Genomic DNA, 10,558 nt, shown 5'->3' with positions numbered 1-10,558 from the left:
AGTGAGCGGGAACCGGTCTGTATGTGGGATCCGAACCCTCGGCGGGAGCGCCGCCGTGCTTCCCAAGCGGTGCACTATCCAGTGTGCCACCGGGCCGGCCCCATCATAAAAAGTTTTAAAAAGATAATACATCAGGTACTCATTATTTCTGGGCTGGGGGGAGGGAGTTGTGAAAAGGAAAGGACATGTGGATAGTTTCTTTGACTTTGGTAACTTTCTATTTCTTGACCTGGGTTGTGGATACACAGATGTTTGCTTTTTAAAATGTGTTTACACATACCTTTTCCTGTATGTGGTTATGTTTTACAGTTTTAAAAGGCAAATAAGAGAAAACAGGCAATAATTTTATATCAGTGCTCTCTAATTGTAATACATATAATCTTTCCAGTAAATAATGTCCTTACATCTGTGGAACTTTTACCCATAAACACTAAGGAGCAACAGATTCCTGTTTAAAGTAATAATCAGTCTTTATATCATTTGGTTTAAATGGCTCAACTTGATGTTTAATAAGTAAATTGTTAAATGTTTTAAAAGGAGAATGAAACAGGCCTACCTGCAAACTTTCTTTCCAATCTGTTCTAATGTACTCTCTGCTTGAGCTCAGATCAAAATGTTTGAAGAAAGAAACTTTATTCTTGCTATTTCAGTGCATGTTTTAGGCTTGAAGTATGTTCAACATGTTCTGTATCTTATAACCTCTGCAACTCAGTGTCTTCTGCTTTTGAAGCAAAGTATGGAGAACATTTGCCTATACTGGACATGAGGATAAATGTGTGTACATAGTGTTTTAAAGTGTATATATGACTGGCTTTTTTCACTCCCTGTCTCTAGGTAATGCTGCATTTGGGAAGCTGTACCTTGCTTTAGTCTAATAATAGGCCATATCTTTTGACTGTTTATGAACAGTAGATATATATTGCTGACATGATTAAGAAAAACATTTTTAAAGGCAAGATTATGGTTTAAAATTTTTAGTTCAAGGCACAGTCAGACACTGGGGAGCTTCTTTTACTGCACTAAAAAAAGAAATCTTCCTTACACCCTTCACAAGAATTAACTCAAAATGGATCATGGGCCTAAATATAAAGCATACAACTTTTTAAGCTGCTAGGAGATAACTAAGGAGAAAATGTAAGTGATGTTGGGTTTGGGGATGACTGTTTAGATACAACACCAAATATATGGTTCATGAAAGAAATAATTGATAAGCTAGACTTTATTAAGATTAAAAATTTCTGCTCTATGAAAGACACTGTCAAGAGAATGAGAAAACAAGCTACAGAATGGGAGAAAATATTTTTAAAAGACATCTGATAAAGGACTGCTATCCAAAGTATACAATAACTCTTAAAACTCAACAATAAGAAAACAAAAAACCCAATTAAAAAATGGGCAAAAGACCTAAACAGACACCTCACCAAAGAAGATATACAGATGGCAAACGAGCATGTGAAAAAGATGCTCCACATCATAAGTCATTAGGGAAATAAAATTAAAACAACAATGAGATACCACCTCATACCTATTAGAATAGCCAAAATCCAGAACACTTACAACACCAAATGCTGATGAGTATGTGGAGCAACAGGAACTCTCATCCATTGCTGGTAGGAACACAAAACAGTACAGCCACTTTAGAAGACAGACAGTTTCTTACAAAACTAAACATACTCTTACCATATATTCAGCAATCGCACTCCTTGGTATTTACCCAAATGAGTTGAAAATTTATGTTTACATAAAAATCTGCACATTGATGTTTATAGCAGTTTTATTCATAATTGCCAAAATTGGAAGTAACCAAGATGTCTTTCAGTAGGTTAATGGATAAACTGTGGTACATCCACAGAAATATTATTGTGCTAAAGGAAATGATCTACCAAGCCATGAAAAGACATGGAGGAACTGTAAATGCGTATTACTAAGTGAAAGAAACCAATCTGAAAAGGCTACATATCTGTATGATTCCTAAATAATGACATTCTGGAAAAGGTTAAACTACTGAGATTGTAAAAAGATCAGTGGTTGCCAGGAGTTAGTGGGTAGGGAGGGATTAATAGGTGGAACACACAGAGGATTTTTAGGGCAATGAAACTACTCTGTATGATACTACAATGGTAGATACATGTCATTATACATTTGTCAAAACCCATAGAAAATGTGACACCAAGAGTGAATCCTGATGTAAACTATGAATTTGGTTGATGATGTGTCAGTGTAGGTTTATTGATTGTAACAAATATACCACTCTGGTGGGGGATGTTGATAGTGGTGTCATAGCTAAGAATCCATTGCCAAATCCAAGGTCATGAAAATTAACCCCTATGTTTTCTTCTAAGGAATTTTATGTTTTTAGCTCTTAAATCTAGGCAATTGATCAATTTTGAGTTCATGGTATACGGTATGAGGTAGGGATCCAACTTCATTAATTTGCATGTGGAAATCCAGTGTCCCCAGGCCAGCAAGACCACTAAACAGGGTTCCCATGGACCCACATAGGAGTGAGGAGCCACAACTGAAAAAGGAGCCACTCAGAGGCCAGTGAGTCATCGCAAGGGACCGATGCATGGCCCATCCCATGGGAAGTGTTTGGAGTGCAGGCAGTTAGGGAGATGGGTCCACCAGGGAAACACTGGGGCACAGCAAGGACAGCATATCTGCCCCCCAATCAGCACAGGCCCACTCTGTGTAGACTGCTCAGGAATATAGAACTGCAGGGGGAGCAGTTTTCTGAAAAGAATGAGGTCCAGACTAGAGTTTCCACACCTCAGGTGTACTGGACCTCATGAGACCCAGAAGTACATACGAAGTCAATCATTAAAACCTGAGCTTCACAAAAAGCCTTCCCCAGGGGGTCAGCAGAAAAGCAGCAATTTAGCTCAACCACAGGGCTCAAGTGCTGGTCCCCACAGGAAGTTCCCCCATTTTAGAAGTAAGCAAAGGACAACAAATTAGTTCCAGTGCAGAGTTTAAGTGGTGGGAACAGCAAATAATGCAACACAGAACTGAAAGAAAAAACAGAATACCCATAGACCAGAGACAAAGTTTGATATTAACTAGTAAAGGTCTCACAATACCAAAGAACACCTATAAAATCTAGAAGGACTGGAAGCCCCTGGGCTACCAAGTCAGGGAGAGGGGAGGGCCGGGGGCCTCAGCCATGCCCTCGACACCCGCAACCAGTCCAGTGATGACCACTGAGCTGCCACAGGAAGTGCCCCAGGCTCCTGAGTTGGGGTGGTAGCGGGCTGAGGACTTCAGTTACACCCCTCTGACATCTGCATCCAGCCCAGCAATGACTGAGCCACCACTGGAAGCCCCCTGGTGTCCTCTGCAGGAATGAGGGGGGTGCCACGGGCCTCAACCATGCCCCCCTCCTTCCTCCTTCTCCCACCGTATTTCCTTCCCCTTCCCCTCTCCCCCTCCCCGCCAACTGCTCTGCAACTTCTTAGAATGTAAAAAATAATATTAACAAATTTATAATTTAAAAGATTTTTTTCATAGGAACTGGATTGAATCTGTAGGTTGCTTTGGCTAATATTAACATCTTGACAATATTAAGTCTTCCAATTCATGAACACAGGATGTCTTTCCATTTCTTTGGATCTTATTTAATATCTTTCAGCAATGTTTTATAGTTTTCAATGTACAAGTCTTTCTCCTCCTTGGTTAAGTTCTTTCCTAGGTATTTTATTATTTTAGATGCTATTATAAATGGAACTGCTTTCTTAATTTCATTTTTGGGTTGTTCATTGCTAGTGTATAAAAACATAACTAGTTTTTGTGTTGATCTTGTACCCTGCAACTTTGCTGAATTTGTTTATTAGCTCTGTGTCTTTTCTGCATCTGAAATGCCTTTTCTGCATCAATTGAGATGGTCACGTGGTTTTTTTCCTTTGTTCTATTAATATGATGTATCACTTTGATAGATTTTCTTTTGTTGCCATGCTCTTGTATTCTTAGGATAAATCCCACTTGATCATGGTGTATAATACTTTTAATATGCTGTTGGATTTGGTTTGCTAATATTTTGTTAAGGATTTTGCATCTATATTCATAAGGGATATTTATCTGTAATTTTCTTGTGATGTCTTTATCTGGTTTTGGTAGGGCCAAACTTTTCAATATGGGTACACTCATCAGCAATCCTGGATGTACTTTGTTAGCTGGAGCAGCTAGGAGTATTTCTAAGAGCTGTTATATTGATTGACTGAAACTTGGACTCAACAGTAGCCTGTGTTAAATGAGGTTAAGGTGCCAGAAATTCCGTGGTACAATGTAGACAGAGGAATCCAAATGTTTAGGGCAATAAGAATTTTGGAATCAATTAATCAGATTTAACCCATTCAACTCACCCTTTAACCATGTGGACATTCCTTTCACAAGGGCTTTGAGAAATACATTATGAACAGTGGCAGAGACTAGGTGGTCTTAAACCTGTTTCCTCTTCCTCCTGGGGACAAATTTCAGACTACATTTTTCAGTGTTCTTTACAATTGAGTATGCCCACTGTCTGAGTTCTAGCTAATGGAATGTGAGCAGAAGTGATGTACGCTACATCCAGGCTTAACTCATATAAACCTCCCACATGGTCTTTTCCTCTTTCAGCTTGCTGGGATGGAGATGACAATAGCACAGTGGTGACCATGTTTTGAAGATGGCAGACTCTCTAGACAGAAGGTGCTGAGGCCCCTGAATCATCACTTAGAAGAGGGAAATCCAACTATTAACACCTATTTTGGAATACTTCAGGAGAAAGAAGTAAACTTGTATTGTCTTAAATCACAGAATTTTTTTTCTGTTCCAGAAGCTAGCTTTATCTTAACTAATACATGAGTGAGCACCAGCATTCTTTAAAAAGCATTGCAGTGGTTTCTTTGCTTTTGTTTTTGTTTTGGGGGGCCAGCTGGCCGGTATAGGGATCTGAATGCAGTAGTGTATTTCTGTAGGCTGGATTCGTGGTGAGAGATCATGAATGGACCCCCTAATTTCAATGGAAATGATAGGATCTCCTCCAAAGACAAGTTGGGTCTCGTTCCTATAATGCACAGCAGAGCCATAGCTGTAATCAGAATGGTTTGACCTGTGGGGATCTATAATAGTGGCTAATTAAGCATGGTTTCCTTAGGACCAAAATAGGTGGACAGCCTAATAAAGTCCTACTTGGTATATAAACAAAAAAACTTTCTAGTCTGGAAAATGGAGGCCTGATCTAGTCCCAAAAATGTAGAGCCCCTTGAATGGAGGAGGGTCCATTCGAAGAAGGACCTTGCTGCACTTTTCACAAGTGTGTTTGGTGACATCTCCCTCACTACTTCCCCCACAGGGACCTGCAGCCAGGGTAATTGTGCCACAATCCAGACCTTTTGAAATAGAGTGGATATTGGTCTTGAGTTCATGTTAATGTTATTGGCCATGGTGACCCAGACTGTCATTGTGGTCCAGAGTGGGATCAGATAACACATGAAGTTTCTGCCTGGGTCCTTATATTGGGCTTAGGAGAAATCCTGTGGTGATTTCTCCAGTTTCTGGATACATTATTGGAATACACAGTATAGATGGCATAAAGAGCAGGAAGGCTACAGCTAGCTGAAGAACAAACTAGTGCATGAAACAAACTGAGGACCTCTTGGAAATCAACAGGAAAGAATAAAGAGATACAAAATATTTTTTTAAAGACTAAAGGAGTGGAGGATAAAATCGGAATTTGACAACATCATAATAGGAGTCCCAGAAACAGACAAGAATAAAATGGAAAAGTGGATTTAGTTTGTGAACGAACACCTGAGCATAGGATACCAAGTGACCTGTGCAACCTGAACTGCCCATGGTGAGCTGTGTGTTAACTGTCCCATCAAGTCATCAAGTTATCCATGTGCAGCTGCACTCCACTGCCAAATAGAATAGGTTTATATGAGCAGGTCTAGAAGACACAATTAAGCTGCCAGCAGGTGGATCATGCTCCTACCTGTTGCACCACCATCCCCTTCTCACCTGAGGCCTCATGAGGAATTCCCTTGACCAGGTGACTAAGGGAAATTCAAGCTTGGTTTACAGATAGTTCTGCACGGTATGCTGGCACCTACTGGAAGTGGCTACTTGCAGTGTTACAGCCCTACTACGAGGTTAATCCTGAAGGATAGTGAGAAGGGAAATTATCCCAGTAGGAAAATTACCTGGTTGCAGAGATGGTCGGAGGTATAGGTAGATCTCCACTGATTCATGAGTAGCTGCTAATGATTAGGCTAGATGGTCAAGGACTTGAAAAGAACAGGATTGAAATATTGCTGATAAAGAAGTCTGAGGAAAAGGTATGTGGGTGTCCTTCTTGGTATTGGTGGAGTGTGAGAACATATATGTCCCGCATAGATGAGCACCAGAGAGAGAATCCACTGTGGAGGAGGATCTCAATCAGGTAGACAAGATGCCCTGTTTTGTGGAAGTAAGCCAACCTCTATCCTGTCACCCTTTTCCTTGCCAAAACGGCCATGGTGGCAGGCATGGAGATTATGCATGGGCTCCGCAATATGGACTTCCACCAAGGGTAGTGTGGCTATAGCCATTGCTGAGTGCCCAACCTGCCAACATAAAAGAAACACCAAGCCGCTCTATGGAACTATTTCTTGATGGCAGCTGATTACAGAGACAGTACAAAATGAAAAGAACCCATTGGACCCCCAAAATTCTGACAGGAAGCAGACTGGGAAAACTGCTCAGCTGCAAACATGTGCTACCTTTCATGAAAAAGGAAGGCACAGAGGGTAGAAACAAGAGCCCAGAGGTCAGAGCCAAGAGCCATGGAGAATTATTCCCAGGCCTTGAAATCTAATCAAGGAACTTCCATTTGCCCAGCTGGATTTCATAATTGTTATAGATCAGTGACTCCTTTGTGTCTCCCATTTCTCCCCTTTTTGATCTGGAATGTCTGTAGCACTTATCCAATGCCTGTTCCACCATTGTATATTGGGTGTGTTGGGGACAGATAACTTGCCTCTTAAGTTTCACAGATCTACAGATGGAGAAAAATAGTAGTTAAAGGGCCATACTTAAGGAATACACCCAAGGAGCCTTGCTCACACCTGGACCTGATTTAGATGATATTCTGGATTTCGAGGCGATGTCGTAATGGGATGAGACTTTTAGGGACCTTGGGAAAGGGTGAATATATTTTGCATGTGGAAGGGTCATGAATCATTGGGGACCAGAGGACAAACTGTAGTAGTCAGTCTCCAAGATGGCCCCCGATGATCCCAGCCTCCTGGTATTCACACCCTTGTGTAATCCCCTTCTTTTGAGTTTGGTCTGGACCTAGAGACGTTGCTAATAAATAGAATATTGCCAAAGTGATGGGATGTCACATCTGTGATTAGGCCATAGACTGGATTCTGTCTCACATGTGAGCACTCTCCCTCTCATTCTGTCTGGTTCATCTCACTTGATTGCTCTGATGAAGCAAGCTGCCATGTTGTGAGCTGTCCTATGAAAAGGTCCACATGGCAAGGACCCTGAGAGTGACCCTCGGCCAACAGCCAGCAAGAATCTGAAGTCCTTAGGCCAACAACCCACAAGGAACTGAATCCTGCCAACAGCCACATGAGTGAGCTTGGAAGCAGATCTTTCCTCAGTTGACCCTTGAGATGACTGCAACCCCAGCTGACACCTTGATTGCAGCTTTGAGAGACCCTGAAATAGAAACTCTGCTAAATTGTGCCCAGATTCCTAACCCACAGCTGTGAGGTAAATGTTGCTCTTTTAAGCCACTGAATTTTTGAGGTAATTTGTTACACAGCAATGCATAACTAATGCAGATAGGCATGTAAGTTATGCACAATCTCAGCAATATGGACTTCTACCTATTAAGGCCAATCTGGCTATAGCACTTTTGAGCTCCCAACCTAGCAACAGCAGAGATCAACACTGAGACCTCCACTATGAACTATTTCCTGGTTGCAGGGTGATTACTTTGGACGTCTTCTGTCACACAGGACAGGCCTTAGGTTCACAGAGACTTGGTGAAAATCCCAGCTCTGCCAGGCTAATATGCCTGGGCCAGGCCTGTTCTTTTAGGGGTCTGTTTCCTGTGTCAGGGTCTTTGTGAAATATCTCCCACAGAGCCTGGCACCCAGGGCAGGTCTCACAAGGAGCTGCTCCCTTCCCTTTCTTGGAATGTGAGTGCATTAGGGGTGGTAGTGAAGTGCTGAGATTGAGCCCCTTCCTGCACTCGTCCCAGCTCTTATATACGTCTCCCGTCATCTCCAGCCCTCTTTTCATGATCAAGTCCAGGTGGTGGGCAGACAAAAGGCCAGCCTGCTCCCCCCAGACTGGGACATAGGGTCAAACTGGGCCCAGGACGGGGTTGTTCACTGGCCCCTGCCTCTCCTTACTTGTACAACCCAGGGCCCCAACTGGAAGACTGGATGAGACAGGGCTGAGCCAGACCCTCCCACTAATCACAGCTGCCAGAAGAGTGGGCTTTCTCATTCATTGTTAGGTTCCTATCAACTGAAACCTTGGGAAAGAGGAGAAATGGAGCAAAATGGACCCACTGTACGTTCAGATGAGGAAGGACAAAATAGACTGGCAGTGTGAGTTCCTGGGCTACGGATCAGGACCTGGGATTTAGCACCTCCATGCAGCCCCTTGAGAGGAGAGAAAGCCCTCAAGGACCAAGGCATGATGGGAAGCTGGCTGGCTTCTCAGGGCTTCCATGCTCTTGCTTCTTCCTCTGTATCCTCGTATCATGGGCAGACCATCTTAACACACAACCCTCAGAATCACAAAGAATGGTTCTTAACCTTTAGAGGGTCAAGGATCCCTTTATGAATCTGATGCAAGCTGGTTAATCTTCTTACCAGATAAACACATGCATGCAAACGCCCACAAAAACATGTGAACGGTCTCCCATGACAGTCCCTGATCTAGTCCAGCACTGTCATCTTAAACACTTTGGGGCCCAGAAGGAAGAAAATCTGTCCAACTACTATGGGACCGTTAATGAGCTTGAAACCATTAAGCTAAGTGAAAAAAGCCAGACACAAAGTATCACATATTGTACGATTCTATTTATATAAAATGTCCAGAATAGGCAAATCGGGGGGAGGGGGTGACACCTAAGGGGTGCGGAGTTTCTTTTTGGGGTGATGAAAATGTTCTAAAATTTTTTGCAGTGATGGTTCCACTACTCTGAATATACTAAAGCCACTGAATTGTTTGTGAATTATATCTCAATAAAGCTGTTTTTAAAAAACGAACTCGGGGATTGCAAAGGACCACATATCTGAGCTTTAGTCTCCATTCATCAGGGGCAGAAAGAACCGGTAGAGAAAAATCAGGGAAGGGTTCCTTTACGTGGCATGTGGGTTAGACAGGAAAGCATCCTAGGATGAGATTATGTATAATCTTGATCTTAAAGGCAATGAAGCATCATGGAAGGTTTGAAGTAGTAACATGATCAGATCTATACTTTAGAAACAACCCTCCAAATCACTAAGTTGTACATTTAAAACGGGTGAATTTTATGGTATGTAAATTATAACCTCAGTAAAGCTAGGGAAAAAAATTCCTCCGGAAGCTTGAGAATAGACTGGAGAGCATAAAGTTGGGGGAGGCTGTTGTACAGTTTAGGTGTGCAGTGCTAGAGTCCATCTGTTTGGAAATGGGAGAAACTGGCCTGAGGGTGGAGAGGGGGAGGATCAGGATGTCTCACCGAAGGTTAAGGAGAAGCTGGTGGAACTCAGTGTCAGAACCCAGAGCTCCCTGGCTTCAGCCCTAGTACTCCCACCAGCACTACCGCTGCTCTACTAAAGAGAAATGCACTTCAGAAACATGTTTCCAAAAAATGTTGCTAAGGGTTTTATTTCTAACAAGAGGAAAATAATAAAATAAAATTAAAATAGGCTTCAGTTGGAACCAAGTTTCTTTCTTTTTTTTTTCCTTTTGAACAAATTAATTACACACCAACAATCTTTTTTTTATTACAACATGAACCCAGGAGGAGGAAAGGAGACAAGGGAGGACAGGGAGGGAGGGTTGAGGTGGTTGTGAGGACAAGCACCAAAAGCTTTCTTCAGTTCTCAGGGAGCCCTGTTCAGCTCCCCAACCAAATTACTTTAAAATAAAAAACTGTGAGCACAGCTATGTGAAGTTTCCTCCTCCTGGGTGGAACAGTCAGGGGAAGGGAGAAGAACAGAGAGGGAGGAAGGAAAAGAGGGGGGAAGGAGAAAGAGTGAGAGGGGGAGGGGAGGTTAGTGTAGCGTGGCCTGGCCAGGGCTGGAACTGGGGACAGAAGGGAGAAGAGATTCCCCCAGTTTGCATATGCACTGGCCTTGTCTGTGGAATGGTGCTGGCCCAGCCCCGGCTGCCCCTGCCCCCCTGCCCATCCATCTATCTGCCTCAGGTATCTGGGAATGCTGGTTAGAGGCTACCAGGGAGGGGGACTCCAGGGGCCGGCCCCCAGGAGCTGAGGTCTGAACAATACCTTGGAGTCAGAATATAAAAGTCAAGGGACTCGTGGGTGGGCAGATAAGGGGGTGGCCATACCCCCCTCCCCCACCTG

At 42.9% G+C, this 10,558-nt stretch overlaps 1 long non-coding RNA gene across 1 annotated transcript in view; it reads left to right on the top strand.

Moving 5' to 3' along the window:
* The window catches only part of LOC103592132, a 55,023-nt gene extending 50,157 nt beyond the window's left edge, over positions 1-4,866 (top strand). Inside the window, exon 3 of the long non-coding RNA XR_550644.1 lies at positions 4,612-4,866. This is a non-coding gene — a long non-coding RNA (uncharacterized LOC103592132). The remainder of the gene's footprint in view (positions 1-4,611) is intronic.
* The last annotated feature ends 5,692 nt before the right edge of the window (positions 4,867-10,558 follow it).

Source organism: Galeopterus variegatus, unplaced genomic scaffold, assembly GCF_000696425.1.
Source record: "Galeopterus variegatus unplaced genomic scaffold, G_variegatus-3.0.2 Scaffold1094, whole genome shotgun sequence".
NCBI lineage: Eukaryota > Metazoa > Chordata > Mammalia > Dermoptera > Cynocephalidae > Galeopterus > Galeopterus variegatus.
This window is presented reverse-complemented; position numbering and strand designations above follow the sequence as displayed.